The 19,818-nt window shown below is 52.1% G+C and overlaps 1 pseudogene; it reads right to left on the reverse strand.

Annotated features, from left to right (window-relative positions):
- Positions 1-365: 365 nt before the first annotated feature.
- LOC134368552 (olfactory receptor 13H1-like) lies at positions 366-2,556 on the reverse strand (annotated as a pseudogene).
- Positions 2,557-19,818: the final 17,262 nt, after the last annotated feature.

Genomic DNA, 19,818 nt, shown 5'->3' on the forward strand with positions numbered 1-19,818 from the left:
AATCAGTGAAAAGTGATATTTGGTTGTTGCATAAGTGTGAATGATTATTTCCTCTTACTGAATTGTGTGTTTGTGCCCCTTGGCCGTTTTCTTCTTGTATTTATCTTCTGTCTGAACGGTTTGCAAGAGGTTTTATATACACAGATGATTGATTATTTTCTTTTTATTTGTGTTGCAACATTTGCTTCTCGTGATATCTTGCATCTTATTTTTATTTAAGATGCACGTGACATATAGCAGTTTTATATTTTAATGTCATCAAATGCTGGTCCTTGTGTGATTGCTTCCATTTCTCAGATGCTTTGAAAGTCCTTTCCCATTTCTGGACTCCCACTCACAGATGTGAAGTTGCCAGGGCAGCTAAATCATTTGTGCTGTCCTATCACCCAGCGGGCTGTCGTGTGCTTGAAGCATGAGGACTTGGCCCCACAAGTTACTCTCCTGAGAGCAGCTTTTACATCCTTATTTCTCAGGGTGTAGATGAGGGGATTTAGCATTGGTGTCACTGCTGCATAAAATATAGAGACAATTTTGTCCCCATCTTGGGACGTTTTGGCCTGTGGTCTCATATAAATATATATTAGTGTCCCAAAGTAGATGGTGACCACGACCAGGTGAGAACCACATGTGGAAAAGGCCTTAAGCCTAGCCTCAGTTGGATGGATTCTTAAGACAGCCCTGAGGATACAAAGGTAAGAGATAAGGATGAAAGTTAAAGGTACTGGCATTGAAATGACAGCACATACCATCATCATAACCTCTAGGGAAATGGTGTTAGAACAGAGCAATTTGAAGATGGCTTGGACTTCACAGGAGAAGTGATTGACTGCATTATGCCCACAGAAACTGATGGGGAAGAGCAGAATGGGCACGACAGTGAGCAGGAAGGCTGTCACCCACACAACCAAAGCCATTAAAGTGCATACTCGAGAAGACATGACCAAGTTGTACCTGAGTGGATTTGAGATAGCCACGAATCGGTCGTAAGCCATAATGGCCAGAGGAAACACTCAGCCAGTGCCAAGAAGGCTCGGATGGCAAGCTGGGCAAAACAGGAGCTGTAGGAGATGGTGGGAGAGTTCTGCAGGGAGTGCGCCATGATCAGGGGTAAAGCACTGGTGGAGAACAGGAGATCCAGTAAAGACGAGTTACCAAGGAAGAAATACATTGGGGTGTGAAGCTGAGAACTGACTCCCACCAGGAAAACGATCATGCTGTTTCCTGCCAAAGTTAGTATGTAGAGAAACATCAGTGCCCAGAAAAGAACACTCTGGGATGTGGGGTCCTTGTAGAGTCCCACGAGAACGAATTCGGTCACTTTGGTGTGGTTTCAAATTTCCTGGTAATTCATTTCGTCTATCCACAACTACAGGCGGGGAGAGAAGGCAGACGAATCAGCTCTTTGCCAGCAAGGAATTCACCGAGTATACTATCAGGTTGCTTAAAGCACAGCAGCCCTTGACACAAGCTCACCTCTGAAGTTTTCAGCCCCTAAGGTGCCAGCAGCTTCAGTGACCCACCCCCTTGTCTGCATCCTCTGCTGGGAAAATGAAAAAGCAGTCCTCCAGGAAAAAGGACCGGGACCCCTGGATTGTGTGAAGACAGTATTGGAGGAAGAGAGAACAAAGGACCCACCCAGCCTTCTGGCCAGCAAGCCTCCCATGAGCTCCTGCTCCAAACTAAATGAGGCCTGACCACGAGAAGAAACCGGCTGCCTCTTCATTCAGGGGCAGGAGAATGACAGTGTAGCGGCACAGGGAAAGGTCCTCAGGACAATATTGGCTTGTACTCACTCGAAATCAACACTCAAGGTCCTAAGTCCCTTCCCACACTGGGGCTGAGACCAAAAGATCCACAATGCTTTCCTCCCACCTCTTCAACCAGCAGCTCGTCACTCCTCAAGGCAGAGAAGAAAGGAGAAAGGGAAGGTTGGAATGTCAGGATATGCAGGGGACGGACCCATTGCAGGCCAGCGAAGGACTGCTCTGCTGGGTGTCTCTGTTCCCTTCTGACTTTTGCCTACATGTGGGCAGGCAAGCGGGGCTGGCAGGCCCGGCCTGGGCTCTGGCTGGCAAGGTTTGCATTTACCTTCCTTGCACCACCAGAATGATAAGGTCTGAGATTTTCGTGGGGGCTTGCTGGACGCGACTAAGCTGACCAGAGGCATGTGTCTGACCCCTGTGTCTGTGCTCTTTGCTCTGCTCCTAACTACTGTCATATGATTTATAACCAACGAAGCTCCTGTTCCACTTCTCCAGATGTGCGTCTCCATTCGTGCATCTGCTGTCACCTTAAATACCATGCGACCCATGATTTTGCCCCAGAGTTTGTCATTTTCAACTTTGCTGTCTCTGTCAGAATCTGGCGCATATTAGGGGCTCCCCAAATGTTAGATCCTGCCTCCACCTTACTCTCCATACCCCGTCAGTCAGCAAAATCTGTTAATGTGTCCATTTAATGAACTACGCATTTCCAGACACACACTGTGGAGCAGGCACTGAGAAGAGGCTTCCTCTGCAGTACCTCTTCATTCCGTCCCTTCTTCTCTATTCCCATGTTTATGGAGGCCAAGACCTCATGGCCTCACACCAAGGCTCACTACCAGCAACCTCCCGGACACAGTCCCTCCCCTCAAGGGGTTCACCATCTGGTGCGAGGGACAGAAAAGAACACATGATTCTACCGTGACTCGTAGTACATGGGGACAGGGTCAAGGCTGACAAAGAGCACCCAGGAAGGGGACCTAACCAGCTCTGATCAGGAAAGAGGTGACACCTCTGCAGAGACTTGACGAATGAGTGGGGACTAGCCGGTCAAAGGGAGGCGGAAGGAGAGAGAAGAAACAAAGGCGAACACCCCAGTTCCTGTTCACCATCTGTGGGGGGAGAAAATCCGGCCATTCCAGTACAGGATGAGGAGCGCTAGACAGAGGGAGGCACCGAGAGGAAAGGACTGACTCGATTCCTGAGGAGCTCATCTCAGCTACCAGGAAAATGCATGTGGTTAGACCAGAGGTTCTCAAAGCAGGGTCTGTGGACCGGCAGCATCAGCATCCTCTAGGAGTTGTGAGAGATACAGATTCTCAGGTCCCACCCCAGACCTGCTGAGTCAGGAACTCTGGGAGTGGGGCCCACAGATCTGTTTTAACAAGCTCTGCAGGCGTCTCTAATGCCTCTAAAGTTTGAGAACCACTGGTTCGAGTACAACTTGATCATTTACTGCTGGTTTTCAGCTTTCATTCTAAAGTAGAAATGAGACACGTAACACAGACAGCTTTTCAGATGCTTAATAATTGCAGGGTCCCTCCCAAAGAATTTCATAAAACTATTCAAACACACACACACACACACACACACACACACACACACACACACACACACACACACACACACAGAGATTTTTAAACTGGCATCTAAAGTTTTTCGTCTGTTTCAATACTTGGAAAGATGTGATCTCTGTTTTCCTGTAAATATTCATAATTTAAAACCACCCCTTCTTGAATAATCCTGTGCATACCTGGGTGTGAAGAGCAGACACAGATTTTCACGAGACGCTGGCAGGGCTTGCTCCACAGCCAGCTCCTGTTGCAAAGGCTGCTGAGTGTGCTACAGCACAGAACGGGTTCGTCATTTGGGAAGGTGGTCACTTCTTGCTGCCGTCAGGGCCAACTCCAATGTCATGCACATGTGCTTGAGTAAGTGGACTGACCTTGCTCTTCTGCAGACTCCACCTGGAGGTCTGAGGAAAGTGGCCTAAGCTGCCTCTTTGCACGTAAATCTACCCCGCGCCACTGAGGCACTGTCAACACCACCCGCAAGGGAAAGGTCTCCACGTGCTCTTCACCGAGACTTCCATGAGCGACATGCATTTCCAAAAATGATATCCCAGCCCCACCTCCACCCCCGAGGGTGGAAGGTGGAATTGTCAGCAAATCGCGCCTGTGAGATGAGTGGAGCAGCTGACTCAAACCAGCCAAGCTTCTTCCAGCTCTGCAGCCAGGCCCCCTTCACGGAAGGAGCCCAAACCCGCAGTGACGGTGCTGGACAGAATCAGACCACAGCCCCTTCCTGCTGAGACTCTGAGCCAAGCTCTGTTTCCCCAAGGTTAAGTCGGCTTTGGGACAAACGCGGTGAGATGTTTGTAACTCTTGTCAGACGCTGACGTGTTTGCCCGACTTCAGCGACCCTTTGGACGGCCACGAAGTCTTCCCTTGCCTGCAGTGCTCAAGGACCTAAGAACTGTGCACAGCAACAACCCATGAATTATTTTCTGATGCCTTTTTCAGAGACTGGGGACTGAACAGCAATTGGCTTCTGCTTCTGAAAAGCAGGCCGTAGAGTGGAAAGTGAACACGTGGGCAGAGATGAGGATTTCTTCTTTCCCAGGAGTGGAGGATAAACTTTACTCCTTTTCCATAAATACCGACGTTTCCTAGCTACTTGATCCCCAGTTTCTGAGGCCCACCAGGGATAGGCGCAGAGGGCATCTCCGGAAGCACAAGATTGCCAAGGATTGCAGAGTCCTGAGCTTTGCCAAGAAAGCCTCCTGAATCTGGGTTATCTGACAGCCCTGCACTGTTACCCCATTGCCCATTACTCCGGGATGCAGTGAAGCCAGGATGGGTAATATACAAGCCCAGTCCTCTTGCTAGGGACGCACAAGGGTCAGCTCTACCCGGAACGACTCCAGCTAGACTCACACTCTAGGAAGAGTCATGTGGCTTGCAAGGTGGCTCCGGAAAGTAATTCCGACTTTCCAGTCTGTGTTTGGGTTGAGTAGGGGAGAGCTGCCTTGGGGGTTAGCTCTGTGGGCCTTATGATGCCGAGAGTGACTGAGGAAATCCAAAAGGATCTTGGCAAGAGAGCCTCAGGGGAAGCAATTAGAGGTGTGCACCAACCATATATATCACTGAGGCTGTGAGTGGCCTCTGTGGGCAGCCACACTTGTAAACGTGGTCCCTGGTGGAGCAAACACACTTACTCCTTGAGCCGGAGAATTACAACACATAAGTTCATGCTACCGCCCCACAGCCCAACGCACGGGCTTCTGCCTTTTCTATACCAGGCTCTGTGCTGGCTGCTGTCAGGGAGGCAAAAGTCAGCAGGAGTGCACAGACTAATAGGAGAACAAAGACACATATCCGAAGCAGACATTAAGAATTCAGCTTTAGACCTAAGTCTGTTTACAACGCTTAGAATTAGAATTCAGCTGCTTAGAAGGAAAACTGAGGGCGAGACTTGACTGAGGATGAACTTGACCTGGAGCCAGACAGATCTCCAGAGGTCTAAGCTCAGCTCCACCCTTTCCTGGCTGTGTAATTTTGGGTGAGCTATGACACTTAACCTCTCTTAGCTTTAGATTTGTTTTCTCTTTGACATGGAGCGAATAATAGCAGCTACCTCACTTCATGGTTTGGAGGAGGAACTGAGAGAATATACGTATAACTAGTCTGTAAGTGCAGGCGTCCATGCGGGAAAGAACCCAACACTCCCCTACTCCCGTGAGTGCGGGCTCACCCTGTGGGTCCCAGGACATGAGGATCAGAGCACGGTGGTCCTGTATCAGCACTTACTGGGGGTTATCAGTCTAGGCCAGTAGGGCTTCTTCGTCTCCCCTTAAGTGCAGTCCCACCATGTTTCCCATGGACGTTGGATGTAATTCAGTGAAATAAGTCCTGGGAAATATCAATTAAATAATAGCTAACGTGATCACGAAAATTTTAGTGTTGAAGAAGAAATAGGAAGGCTGATCAATGAAACAGAATTAAGAATCCAGAAGTCGATTTTTTTAATTCATATGGAAATTTACTGTCTGATAAGGGAGAAATTTAACATTTGTTAAATTTGATAAAGACAACATTCAATAAATGGTGTTGTGGACAACTGGCTCTCCATGAAAACATGCATCACACGAAATTGGATCCCCACCTTACTCCTTTCACCAAAATCAGTCTCAGGGATCAAAGGGTAAACGTAGACAAACGAAACACTAAAACACCTAGAAAGACACCCGGGTGGATATTTTCATCTTCCAGAGTGCTGAAAACATTTCTGAGCGCAGGATGTGAGACTAGAAGCACTGCCGTGCTGTTGATGATGGTGTGCATTGGAGCGGCATCTTTGGAGGGCAAGTTTGCTGCACTTTAAAGTGTGCACGCCCGGGGAGTAATTGCAGTTGCAGGTGGTGGGCACGCTGATAGCACTGATCTGCTCGCCGCATCGTGGGCACAGCTGCTGACGGTCAGCTCTGTGCCACATGAATATGCATAATCAATAAGAGTTTTCAGATTAAAAAACAAAAAAACAAAATGTGCACACCGAGCTCACAAATGGGACGGGAGGAAAGATCCAGATGTCCAGGGAATCTGCTCTGGCCAGAGGAGAAAGTACTGAAGGAAAGGAAAAGACAGGCAGACATGCTAAACAGCGATTTCTGCATCTCAATTGAGAAGCTTCCTGTTATCTCACCCTGTGGGCTGCAGAGACAGCAAGTCCTGACTGTGGAACAGCCCAAGCCTCAGGGAACCTGAAGCCATGTTAGCAAAAGTTGGCTTCTCTCCCAAACCCCTTACTCAGTGTCTGTCCCGTTGGGAAATCCTTTCCTGGACATAAATGCTCACGTCTGGGAGACACCGTCCTTCACCCCCAAGGCCATATGAGCACCTTTTGCCTTCTTTATTCATTCATTCAATGAATATTTATTTAGCATCTATGGAGTGCCAGGCACCTTGCCAGGCTCTAGGGGCCCATCTGTCACCACTCAATAAGTGCTCATTCCAGAACTGAGAGCTCATAGGCTGAAGAGGATGTACAGAAAGACTGAGACTGAGTGGAAGGACGACGTTATCTGTTCGCAGGTCAACCTCGGGTAGGTCATTTCCTTATTCTCAGGTTGGTTTTCCATGCCGTGTCACCCCTTTGTTGTTTATCCATTTAGTGGCCTGGGATGTGACTGGGAATAAGCGCATGGTGACAGTGAGGCAGCTTTTACCACTGAGACCACACCACAGTGGGAAGGTGCAGAAAGGAGCTAGACAGACCAGGGTCTCCATTGACTACTGCATCTTGAGATGGATGTCATGTACTTCACGTGACATCCATTTGCCAGCATCTCCTCCAATTTGTCTCCTTGGAGACCACACTGCATGGAGACCACATTCAGAAGGCCCTTCTGGCTGTCTCTTAGTGGATATTTGAGACACAGAGAGAGTCCCGGGAATGTTGTATAACAGGAGGATTTTCAAGTTACCCCACACCTGGACTGGAAGCTGTTGGCCATCTTTGCAGCCCTTGCAACAGAAGGTGCAGATGAAACGTCTTCAGAGCAAAGGAAGAGCAAAGCACATCCACAGGGATGAAAGACAGGGAAGGGGGCAGTCCTGATGGTGTCTGAGTCTCTGGTTCCACTTTGCTCCTGTCTGAGTTTCTGGGAGACAACTACCCCACCCCCCACCCCAGCCCCCACCCCCAACCTGGTATTCACATAACAAGTTCCCATGGTTTCCTGGGCTACTTGGAATTGGTTTCTGCTACTTTGGGGTTTTTGTTATTTTACTTCCCAAAATACATTGTACTTGATTTTCATGCCCCTTTTCCCATTCCTCTCCACCCCTCTCCCCTCCCAGCCGTCATTCGTGTGCACTTGACTTGAATAGTTCAAGGAATTTTTGTGGTTATTCCGTCCGGTTTCTGCTACTTTTGACCAGTAGAACCCTAATGGTAGGTCTGCTTGCTCATGTTACAGAAGAAGCTCGGTGTCTACCTGTACTGGGAGTTAAGAGGGCTCCATCAGACACTCTGTGCTCCAATCTTCCAGGCGGGATGAAGAGAGACAGAAAAAGGTTAGACTATCTGGGGTCAACTTTGCCAACTGAGAGATCTGGTTAACTGTGAAGAGCCCAAGATGATGGCAGTGGAGAGGTTCTTTTTCTGTCTTGTGGTGGCAGCAGTGCCCCCTGACCTCTAGCTGGCACGTTTTCCCTCAGAGAGCCAGTCCATGGCAGTGCCCAGCTCTTTCCCTGGAGTCTCAGCATCTAAGGGAAGAAAGCAAGGGGGCACCTGCCTGGTGAGCCTAAAACTCTGACACGAACCTACCTTCAGGCAATTCTGACTTTGCAATTCTTTGTGGTCGCCCCAAATACTAGAAAATAAAATTAACCTGCCAGCCTGTAGCTACCCTTTTCAAAACACAGAGAACCTGTAATTACTGAACTCAAGTGAGAAAAGAACGGCCAACCAGATTGCTTCGTCACGTTTTCACCCAACACATGAGACGGTTCCACTGAGCAGAGCTCAGTGTCCAGGTACGGGGGTGTCTGTGGCCTCCTCCCCACGGGCAATGTGGTGAAGGGGGCGGGGCAGAGTTCACCGTGGGGCAAAAGTGCCAGCTAAGAAACCAAAGAAGTCCTGAGGCCCCAATCAGGACTTTCCCTTTCAAAGAGTCCAGATAGTTAATAGGATGCACACAAACATCCACGCCAGCCCTACAGCCACCGAACTTAGGAGACAAGCCAACGTCCAGGCCCAGCACCATGATGTTCCCAGAACTCGGTTCTGTGTTGCCCCCAATCCTATCAGAGTCCATGGTCTCTAACTGGGATCTAACTGGTATCCAACTGGAGCCAGATGCAGAAAACCTGGATAATTTTGTGGGCGGCAGTCCCCGAGCTGTCACTGCTGAGAGAGACCGGCAGTCACCATGGCCGCTCTCTCCGTTCCAACGGAAGAGCTTCTGTTTTCGAAACTGTGGCCAAGAGCAGAGGGGGCCAGAGGGCAGGAAAGAGGAAGAGAAAAGTGGAGCGGCTAGAAAACTGCCACACGCCCACCTTGGTGTCGGCAGCCCCTCTGGTGGCGGAGGCAGAGGCAGAAACGGCTGGAATGATTCAGAGGAGATTGCGAGGGATCCTAAGCTCCAGCAGCGTAGTCAGGGGTCCTGTTTTCTGCTTTGGGGTGTGGGCCTTGTCCCTGCCACCGCCTAGAGCCCAGCACCCAGCACTGGGCTGGCCCTGCAAGGGACGGACACTTGTCATATGGCAGCAGGTCTCGCTTTCAGCAGGATCTTCTCTCTGTCTCGGTCTCTTTCTTTCTGTCTTTATTTCCTTTCCTTTCCTTCCTTCCTTCGTTCCTTCCTTCGTTCCTTCGTTCCTTCCTTCCTTCGTTCCCTCCTTCCTTCCTTCCTTCCTTCCTTCCTTCCTTCCTTCCTTTCCTTCCTTCCTTCCTTTCCTTCCTTCTTTCCTTCCTTCCTTCCTTCCTTCATTCCCTTCCTTCCTTCCATCCTTTCCTTCCTTCTTTCCTTCCTTTCCCTCCTTCCTTCCTTCCTTCCTTTCCTTCCATCTTTCCTTCCTTCCATCCTTCCATCCTTCCTTCCTCCTTCCTTCCTTTCCTTCCTTCTTTCCTTCCTTCCTTCCTTCCTTCCTTCCTTCCTTCCTTCCTTCCTTCCTTCGTTCCTTCGTTCCTTCGTTCCTTCGTTCCTCCCTCCCTCCCTTCCTTCCGTCCTTCCTTCCTTCCTTCCTTCCTTCCTTCCTTCCTTCCTTCCTTCCTTCCTTCCTTCCTTCCTTTCTTCCTTTCTTTCCTTCTTTCCTTCCCTCCCTTCCTTCCTTCCTTCCTTCCTTCCTTCCTTCCTTCCTTCCTTCCTTCCTTCCTTCCTTCCTTCCTTCTTTCCTTCCTTCCTATCCTTCCTTCCATCCTTCCTTCTTTCCTTCCTTCCTTCCTTCTTCCTTCCTTCCTTCCTTCCTTCCTTCCATCCTTCCTTCCTCCTTCCTTCATTTCCTTCCTTCCTTCCTTCTTCCTTCCTTCCTTTCCTTCCTAGTATCCTTCCTTCCTTCCTTCCTTCCATTTTTGTGTATCTATCCATCGTTCTTTCCTTTTCTGTTTTTCTTCATTGTCTTTTTTCTTTCTTTGTTTCTGTGTCTTCCCGCCTGTCTTTTTTCTCTCTCTTTGCCTTTCTTTCTTTAAAAAAGGAAAAAGAAAGGAAAAGGAATGAAAATTCCAGGATGTGGCAATGGATTTGACCTGGGTGCTGATATTCCTAGAAAGGGCAAGGGCATCTGGGATTCTTTTCTGAACAATAGGACCTGGGGTCTGCAGCTGGTAGGTGAGGCAGCTTTATGAATGCAGGTGACACATGAATTTAGGAATCCAGGGGTGACGGAGCTTACTGGGCTGCACGGAAGCAACTGTGGCCCTGCTCTACCGAGATGTGGACTGTGGTACAGGTTGTACACTGGGCTACACCTAGATCAGGAGTTGTCGGGGTGTGGATATGCTGGCCTTGAGGAGACGTAGGCATGAGACAGGAAGTTAGGTCAGCTGAGGAGCAACATTCTCAAGGTTCCATAGCTCTTATTCCCCATGTCACTAAAGAAGTAAGCCACTTCGATGACTATGATATTGAATATTAACAAGGGAAGCCCTGAGAGCCTCCTAGTTGTTACAAAGAACCAGGGAATCTCAGTGGTGGGGGGGGTCTGTTAAAATGCCCCAATGTCAGGCTCCATTGCCCACTTTGAAGTTCTCTCTAGCAAGGACTGGTCCCTGGATTCGACCCCAGCCAAACCTGTATGTTATCTTCCTCTCAAATCAGCCTGAGACTGATTCACGTAATGGTAATTAATTCTACAATGGAGACTGCAGATTTAGCAGATCTGACTGAAATAACATTGTCAGGACCTAAACTGTATCCAAGGTTTGCGAACGAAACACAAGTCATCGGGATTGGGATTTGGGTCCAGCTGTGTGACTTGGGGAAGTCACGCCCCTCAGTACGCGGATCCCAGTACGGCCTCCTTCCTGACCTCTCCTAGGACTTTCTCAGTCTTGCCTTCACTGCTACTTAACGTAAGTCACAGGCCGTGGCAACTCCTCTAAGGACACTCCCTTCCTAACAACCATCAGCTATACTTCCGAGGGCTGCTCCCTGTGGTCCAAACAGGCTGGAAAGACACCATCTGGGTCCTGGGAAGTGGTGCTGCCAGGTCCGTGCCCCGTGGCCCTGCCCCTGCTGCCCTGAGGATGGGCTGTTCATCGCTCTTGGGTTCTCATCAACAGCAGACGGTACCAGAACAATCTCCCACAGGGCTGCTGCCTGCATTTCTCCTTCAGCTACTGGATCTGCCCCTTCCAGGTAACCCTGGGCCTCTTCTCCATGGGTGCTCAGGGACATAAGAAACGAGCAGGGAAGGACACGCTGGCAGTCTCCACAGCCTGGCAGCTGCTCTGTGCTCTCTTCCAAGATGTGCTTTGTACCATGGAACGTAATAAGGAAACACAGGAAGCCACTTCAGCATTGAAGTCATAAAAGACTGATTACATGACAGTGCATTTTAGTTACATTTTATTTATGTTTCTTTGTGTGTGTATGTGTCTGAGCATGTGTATATGCGTGAGCGGGTAAGAGTGTACCTCAGAAAGTTCGTGGAAAGGTTTGCATTGTATTTTAATTCTACTTTTCACAGACTTTTTGAAGAACCTCACACATGTGTGAGTGTCAGAACACGTGTGCATGAGTGTGAGCGTGTGAGTGTGTGAGTGCATGTCCTTGTGTGTGTGTGTGTGACTGTGTGTGAGTGGGTGTCCATGTGTGCGAGTGCGTGTCCCAGTGTGTGCATGTGTCCATGCTTGTGCATGCGTGTGCCTCTGTGTGAGCAGGTGTGCGTGTGTGTGTGTGTCCATGTGTGTGCACGTGTGTGCCTGTGTGTGTGTCCATGTGTCCGAGTGCGTGTCCATGTGTGTCCATGTGTCCATGTTTGTGCACGTCTCCATGTGTGTGAGTGTGTGTCCATGTGTGTGCTTGTGTGCGTGTGTGAGAGCATGTGTGCGTGTGTGAGTGCGTGTGCCTGTGTGTGCACGTGTCCATGTGTGTGCACGCATGTGCCTGTGTGTGCATGTGTCCATGTGTGTGTGCACGTGTCCATGTGTGTGCACGTGTCCATGTGTGTGCACATGTCCATGTATGTGCACGTGTCCATGTGTGTGCACACATGTGCCTGTGTGTGCACGTGTCCATGTGTGTGCATGTGTGCATGTGTGTGAGCGCCTGTGTGTGAACACGTGTGTGTATGTGAGCGCGTGAATCTGTGTTTCTATGCAGAGGACAAAATGGGGAGCAAACGCCCCTCACTGCTTAGAATGGTTCTCCGGGGCGTGCAGAGAAGGACTGAGGGAGCAGAAACTTTCACTCCGACTCTTATTTTGAAGTGCTTGGATCATGTTTGACTTCTACTCTTGCTTCCGTGTTTTCTGTATTTTCAAGATTTAGGGACCAAATAAACAAAGCAATCCCCACATTTCTGCAGCATTCTCATGGGGGGACAGAGTGCAAGCATCCGAGGAAGACAAACACGAGCCCAGCAAGCACGTTCTCACCCACAGACAGAATTTTCAAGGGAGGGCACAAGGGGCTCATGGGAAGGCTGAACGTGGAGGGTGGGAAGCTGGGCTGGGTCACGGGAAGGGTTGAGCGCCAGCTGTGGGGCCTCTGTCTGAAGGGAAGCTGGCCACCCTGCTCTCTGCCAGTCCTGCCATCCGTGGCTCCCATGTCGGGGGACACGGAGAATAAGCCAAGAATTACAGTCTCGGTGGTGCATAATATGACTGCTGAAGCTCAGGGTGCTGTGGGGACACAGGAAAGGGGCTAGCCCACCTAGGGCGTCAGGGGAGGGGTCTGGAAAAGGGTGGCACAAAAGCCGGGCCTCCCTGCAGCTGAGGCGTGCAGGCACAGGAGGGGCAGCAGCTCGTGCCAGCTCTGCCCCCTTCCTCTCCAGCACCCGCTTCGCAGCCCTCGGCTGCAGGTAGCAACGTCGCAAGTGCCTGATATGAACTGGCCAGAGCTCACGCCCTGCAGGAATTCCCTAGAGCAGCAGTGATCCTGCAGAATCCGTCTCCATCAAACTCCAGACCCCACCAGAGACAACGCTGCAAGCGCAGGACGGCTCTGGCAGGAGGGTTGTCTTCAGGGCCTGTGAAAATCAACTGCACGTTTACAACTCGCTCGTCTTGGTTCGTTTCTGTAAGAGCCCAGCCGGGTAACTAAAGCAGCATCTCACCAGCCGTTCTTTGTTCTCGGTGAACAGAGGGCGGAATTCAGGAGTCTAATCGGACGGAGGTGAGGGCCGAGCCTGGGGAAGGAGCTGGCAGGGCCTGGTGAGCCGGGTGCGCTCCCGTCCGTGCGTGGAAAGGGCTCCAGGGTTTCCCGTGACTTGGAGAATTGCTAGAAAGCTGTCCTTTCCAGCCAGCAGTCCTGCGGCAGAGAACACAGGATGGACACGTGCTGGAAAAACCACACCCTAGGCTCTGAGTTTATCATCTTGGGCTTTGGAGACCTGGCCCAGCTGCAAATCCCCCTTTTTGGACTCTTTCTAATCCTGCATCTTGTCACCCTAGCGGGGCACATGACTATTGTGCTCGTCACCCTCACGGACTCCTGTCTCCAGACCCCCATGTATTTCTTCCTTCGAAACCTGTCCACCATTGAAATTGGCTATGTACTGCTTATTGTCCCCAACATGCTGGTCAACTTCCTGTCCGGGAACCAGCAGATGCCCTTCCTGGGCTGTGTCCTGCAGATGAACCTCTTCGTCGCCCTGGGTGGGGCAGAGTGTTTCCTCCTGGCTGCCACTCATCTGATGATGGACATTTGGGCTGATTCCAACTCTTGGCTATTGTAAAGAGTGCTGCGATGAACATTGGGGAACAGGTATACCTTCGACTTGATGATTTCCATTCCTCTGGGATTATATCAAACTAAAGAGCTTCTGCACAGCAAAAGAAACAATTAACAGAGTTAAAAGACAACCAACAGAGTGGGAGAAAATATTTGCAAAATATATATCTGAGAAAGGATTAATATCCAGAATATATAAGGAACTCAAACAAATTTACAAGAAGAAAACAAGCAACCCAATTAAAAATTGGGCAAAAGAGCTAAGTAGGCATTTCTCTAAGGAAGATATACAAATGGAAAACAGACATATGAAAAAATGCTCAACATCACTCAGCATCCGGGAAATGCAAATCAAAACCACATTGAGATACCATCTAACCCCAGTTAGGATGGCTAAAATCCAAAAGACTCTGAACGATAAATGCTGGCGAGGTTGCGGAGAAAAAGGAACTCTCATACATTGTTGGTGGGACTGCAAAATGGTGCAGTCTCTATGGAAAATGGTATGGAGGTTCCTCAAACAATTGCAGATAGATCTACCATACGACCCAGCTATCCCACTGCTGGGAAAATGTTTTAAAGATTAAAGACTACTGATTGGTCCCCCTTGCCCAGGCAGCCCCCTCCTTAGAATGCCATCTCCTATATCACCATTCGCCTGTGCACAGGCACACGCACACACACATGAATACACACGCACCCACACGCACACACGCACGCACGCACACATGCACACGGACACGTGCATGCGCACACAGGCGGCCATTGGATAAGCACAGGCAGCGGGTCAGGCCACTCCCAGGCAGTGGGTGGGTGTCTGGCAGCACAGGGGACCGAAGGGAGGGGGGAAGGTCACTTCCCAGTCGTGGGTGGGGCACAGATCATGCCAAGGCCGTGAGAAGGGCATGGACACCATCTGGAGGGCCGTCAATGGCAAGCGCCCTTCCTGGTCAGCGGGCAGTGCCTTGAGGATCAGCTGAGCTGCTCAGAGCAGGGCAGCCTCTCCATTCCCAGACAGGTTGGTCCTGCCCATGCGTGGCTTCCATTCACTGTCCCCAAGTGGCAGCGGGGAGGGTAGGACGGGGTGTTCAGAGAAGACCAAGGTCGAAAGGCCAACCGGGGCTTCCCACCAGGCCCCCATCCCGAGAGTCCGGGCTCCAGCACAGGAGCCCTCTGGAAGCCGGTGGCCCTCCGTGACCTGCACGGGGTGACACAAGGGCAGACCCACCAGCCCTGGTAGGTAGGGCTGGGCTCTTCCCCGGTCCATATTAGGCCGTCCTATGCCGTCCCGATCCCCCTACTGAAAGACAGAGGGCCCGACTCAGGCCCAATCTCTAGGGAAGGGGCCCAGGAATCTGTACAGACCAGGGAGAGGCTGTTCTTGTCAGACGGGTGAGAGATGATGCCAGCCTGGCCTAGGGTGGCCTAGGGAGCGTGGACAAGACATATCGAAGGGAATCGATTGGTGGAAGGTGAGATGAAAGCAGGGGGCCTGTGGAAATGCCTGTCACCAAGACAGAGAACAAAGGAGAGTGAAACACTTGGAGAGTGGGGGAGAGATATCAGTTGAGAGCTGGTTGGGTGTCAGGTGACTACAGAGCATCCAAGTTCATGTGGCTGTAGTGATCCGAAGCCCAGGAATTCAAGAAAGATGTTGAGCATGTCTTACTTAGCAATCACCTTCCTCGAATATATACACCCTGGCCCTGTCACCTGTGAGGCTTCATCATCACAGACTATGCCTAATGGGTCCTAAAATGTATTTAATACATTCCCAGCAAGTCCTCTCTGATTCAGAAACACAAAGGCTTTGACTGCCAGAGCGCTTGCCGGGACTGGTGCTCTGGGGTTATTTGCTGAGCAGCCCCGTCTATGTGCGTAGTTTTTGTGTTCGCGCGCACTTGTGTTTATACGTGAGTGCATGGAAAGGGCAGAAGAAAAAACCCCATTGTGTAATATTTAGGACATGCTGATGAAGGAAACTGTCACGTGCCCTCTGGAGGAACCACTGTCAAGGCAGGACGAGCACTGTGTGGAGAATTTAGAAAGGGGTGTTTCCTGGAAGCAAGTCAAAGCTGCAGACAGGGATGCTGTGGAGCGTTGGCCCCGAGGCTCAGTGACTTCGCGGACTTCATCATAGCACAGTCCTCCTCATTGCATCAGGAAAAGGTGCCAATTAGAAGAACCTTGCAAGGAAAAATACGGTCTCCCATGAATTGAACAGGATAATTAAAACTTCAACAAAGTGGTTCTCTTGGGAACTAACTACAAGTTTTTCTCAGCAACAATTGAGGAATAACTGTCTTAAGAATTTTCTTCTTCTTACAAATGTAACACATGTTCACTGTAAAAAGAAAAAGAAAGAAAGAAAATATGGGCAAGTTTGGAAAAGACAGTAAAAATCACCCGTTGTCTCAACACTTTGGTGGCTATCTTTAGACGACCAAAACTAACCGTGATGTGTTTCTGGATAAGTGAGCTAATTCCTGTCTTGCGCTTAGGACAGTGACTGCAAGTACTCACCCAGTAAATGTTCTTGTTGATTATTATTCATTCCTAGTAGGCTTAGAAGATTTTCACCATCCCAAGATCAATAAAGCTCATCTAAACTTCCTCCGACCGTTTTAACTTGCGCGTTATTGCGCATGTGTTAGGTGAGCGCCTTCTCCTTAGACACGATTCGTGTGGTGCAGAAGCGCTTCTGTCTACACTATTCCTTCACACGCTGCTCTCCCGGGCTCCTGCTGAGGTGTGGACTGACAGCTTCATTGGTTCGCTCCTATTTCTATCCACTACCTCATTTCATTCATTCGGTAGCCACTTGCACCTCAGAATTGTCCTGAAAAGGGTGAGACTGAGGAGGCATGTCCAGTGACTCTTGGCCACATCGCTGGAGGGCTGTGTCCAGGGGTGCAAGCTCCCCTGTAATTCCAGGCCCACCCTGTGCATAGGCTGGGTGGGGACAGAACAAGGCAGATGTGCTGGGAGCTGGAGATGGAGCGCTGGCACAAGATACAGAGGTGTCCACCCCAGCACCTTGGAGTCTGAGGGCACGTGGACTGTGCAGGGGGCCCAGAGGCTCAGCGTGATCTGAGATGTGACGAAATGTCTGTGGAAAGACAAAGGCACAGGAACAGGCAGGCCGGAGGTGATGGCGACCGGGAGGGATTCAACAGGTGTACAGAAAACACAGGAAAGCGCTTGAGAGCAGAGCTCTTCGTTTGTCGCCCTGCCCCTGCTGGCGGTCCCATCACAGTAGGACCCGCTTACACCAGAGCCTGGGGGTCCTCCTTGACCAAACTCTTCCTCGTCCCCCACATGCAGCCGTCCCTTAGATTGGGGGCTCTGACCTGCTAATGCGCTCTTTGCTGTGTTTTCTACGCACCTCTCGAATCCCTTCTCCCACCCTCGCCTGCTTCATCTGCTCGTCCTCAGCTTACTACTCTCCTTTTCTCCCCGACCGTGTCAGCTGCGGGGGAACAAGGTTTTCTGCGGGCGTCCTTCTGGCTCGATCCCCAGTTCTTGCAGCGAGCAGTGCTGGGTGCAGAGGCCTTCAGGACAGACGCCTGCTGAATGCAGCAGCTCCTGCCCGGGAAGGTCCCCCCACTTCCGGCACCTCTTTCCTCCCCTCCCAGAGAAGCAGAGGTCGAGGCAGGAGCCAGCTTTGGAAAACGACATGTTTTTATTGCTGTCTTTGCAGTGGCTTTTTAGCACAGTAAGATCGTCCCCACAGGCCCGCCGTCCTCACCCAGCCCCACCCCTCCAGCCTATGTCACGGTGGGGGGAAGCCTTTCTAGGGGCCACTCGGCTGTCTCGGGACTTGGTGTGACATAGACGTACATGGGTTAAAGCTGCTACACAGAAGATGGGCCACGCAGAAAGTGCATCGGCCTTAAGCTTGGAGGTGGGAGCCATGCCCAGGGTTCCTTCCCTGGGTTGTGCCCAGCCCAGGGAGCAGGGTGTGGGCAAGCCTGAGCAGGCCAGGTGAGAGCCCCAGAGCCCCGGGACAGAACCCTGCAGCCTCTCGCCCCACAGCCGCGTGGGTAGAAGGAGTGTGGGAACAGACACGCCTCCCAGGGCAATGTCGCCCCCATCCCTGCCGGCCCCAGCTGTACCTCTCCTGTTGATGTGTGCCCCTTCCAGACACAGAAGTAGACCAGCACCCACCAGACACAGGGTCACCTCCCAGTGGAGGGCTCTTGGCACTTCCTGCCTGCCACAAAGCCCCAAGACTTTCCTCCAAGGGGAGAGAGAGCGCCTGAGGGCACTGACAGCAGTGGGCCAGGCGACTGGGACCTGCCCCGACAGGGGGAGGGGTGGCTCCTCGGTCCCACAGCCTTCTGCCCACCTGGACCAGCCCTGGGGGCACTGCAGTGTGCCTGGAGCCTGCGAGGATCTGACCAGCGGGAGGTGGCGGGGATGCCAGTCGGCCCCAGGCCCCCCACCAGGTGGACGCAATGGGCAGCTGGGACAAATGTTGCCGTAGGAGACCTAGGGGCTGGCTTGGGCGCTCCCCGAGGACATGTAGGGCCCGGGAGTGATGGCTCCACACCCCTGACCTCCTGTCCCCAGGGCTGAGCCATGTGCAGAGACCAGAGGGACGGGACAGCATACGCTTGGCCCAGAGGCGCCTGGGTCCCTCCAAGAACCTGATGACAGGGCACTGCTGGTCAGCAACCTGGTCGCGTGTGGCATTGGTCAGGATGGCAGGGCACACTTGGGGCAGGGATAGCCTTGGTGGGAACCAGTCACCACGGGGCCTCACCAGCAGTCTCCAAGGGCAGGCAGCAGGGCCTGTCTGCACAGGAGCCCACAGTGCGCCACACGCTAAGGGCTGGGCGGACCTGGATCCCCAGGGTTTTCGTGGTCCATATGGCCTTGAGAGTCGAGGCAGGGTGAGCTTGGAGTGAGCTGGCCGTTTGGGGGTCTCTCTGTGGAAGTGCACTGGGGTGGAGTCACGGGCTCATGGCTAGGCCGCCTAAGGGTGCCCAGGACTCGCCACAGCACCCGCCTCTCGCCTGGCGGGACCAGACCTGCGTTCCTGTCTCCGCAGGCGCACTTGGGCTATGACGGGTTCTAAGGGCAGAAATTGTGAGGGAGAGCCCATTGGCTCGAAAGCCTTCCTGGGCTCTAGGGTCCTGTGGTGGGAACCAATCACACGGCAGGAGGCGTCACCAGGGAGTGTCTGCGCAGGCGCTCTGGGCATTCCGAGTTGCATTGTGAGCTAAGGGGCGAGCTTGGTACGGAAGCGGTAGGTGGCACAGTTTCCGGTGGAGTCCGGGGCAGCGTTCAAGATGGAGTCTGAGGCTGATGGCGGAGGAGCCATGCTGGTGGCGGACGAAGGTGCAGGTGCCCTGGAGGCAGAGGCAGGTGCAGCGGTCAGAGCAAGGGATGCAGACGCTCAGGTCAGGCCTGGAGACCTAGCTGGGCCACGTGGGCCAGGCGAGCCTGGTGCACCAGGCGGACCAGGTGACCGGCCACCTGGGGATCCTGGGGATCCTGACGACCCAGACGACCATGGTGGCACTGGTGATCGTGTAGGCCCTGGCTTCGCGGGAGAGGCAGGTGCTGCAGTCAGTGGCGTTCCTCAGATGGAGCGGGCACCAGGGCCCTGCGGAGATGCTGCGCCCGCGGCTGGAGGCCCGGGTAACCGACAAGTCCGGTTGTATCCTATTGAGGAGCCCCTTTGGCTCGGGCAGGCAGAGGACAGGATGGGGGTGGTGGGCAACAGAGGCGGGCTTCGGAGAGGGCAGGAGGGCTGAAGCACAGGTAAAGTGGGTCCTGTGGATGGTACCTTAACCAGACCCCACCAGCACCCTCAGCGTGCCCTTCCCATCGCCTGAGAACGCGGAGCTCACCAGCCTGTTCCTGACCCCACATGCTCAACGCCGAGGGCCAGTGCAGAAGGAGATCAGTGTGAACGGCAACGTCCTCACTGTGTGAGTTCTGAAACGGGCCGGGGAGCTGGTGGCAGCAAGTGGCCAGGGCCGGTCTCAGCCCAAGGAGAGCTGCGAGCAAGACAGGGCTTAAGTTTCAGGAAGGGCTGCGCTGCTCTGGGTGTGCTGCTGTGCGGGAAGGGAGGCGCCCCTCCTCCCCTCTGACTTGATTTTCTCCTTCTCTCCATGTTAGACGACTGACTGCTCAAGATCCCAGCCAACT

Source organism: Cynocephalus volans, chromosome X (assembly GCF_027409185.1).
Source record: "Cynocephalus volans isolate mCynVol1 chromosome X, mCynVol1.pri, whole genome shotgun sequence".
Taxonomy (NCBI): domain Eukaryota; kingdom Metazoa; phylum Chordata; class Mammalia; order Dermoptera; family Cynocephalidae; genus Cynocephalus; species Cynocephalus volans.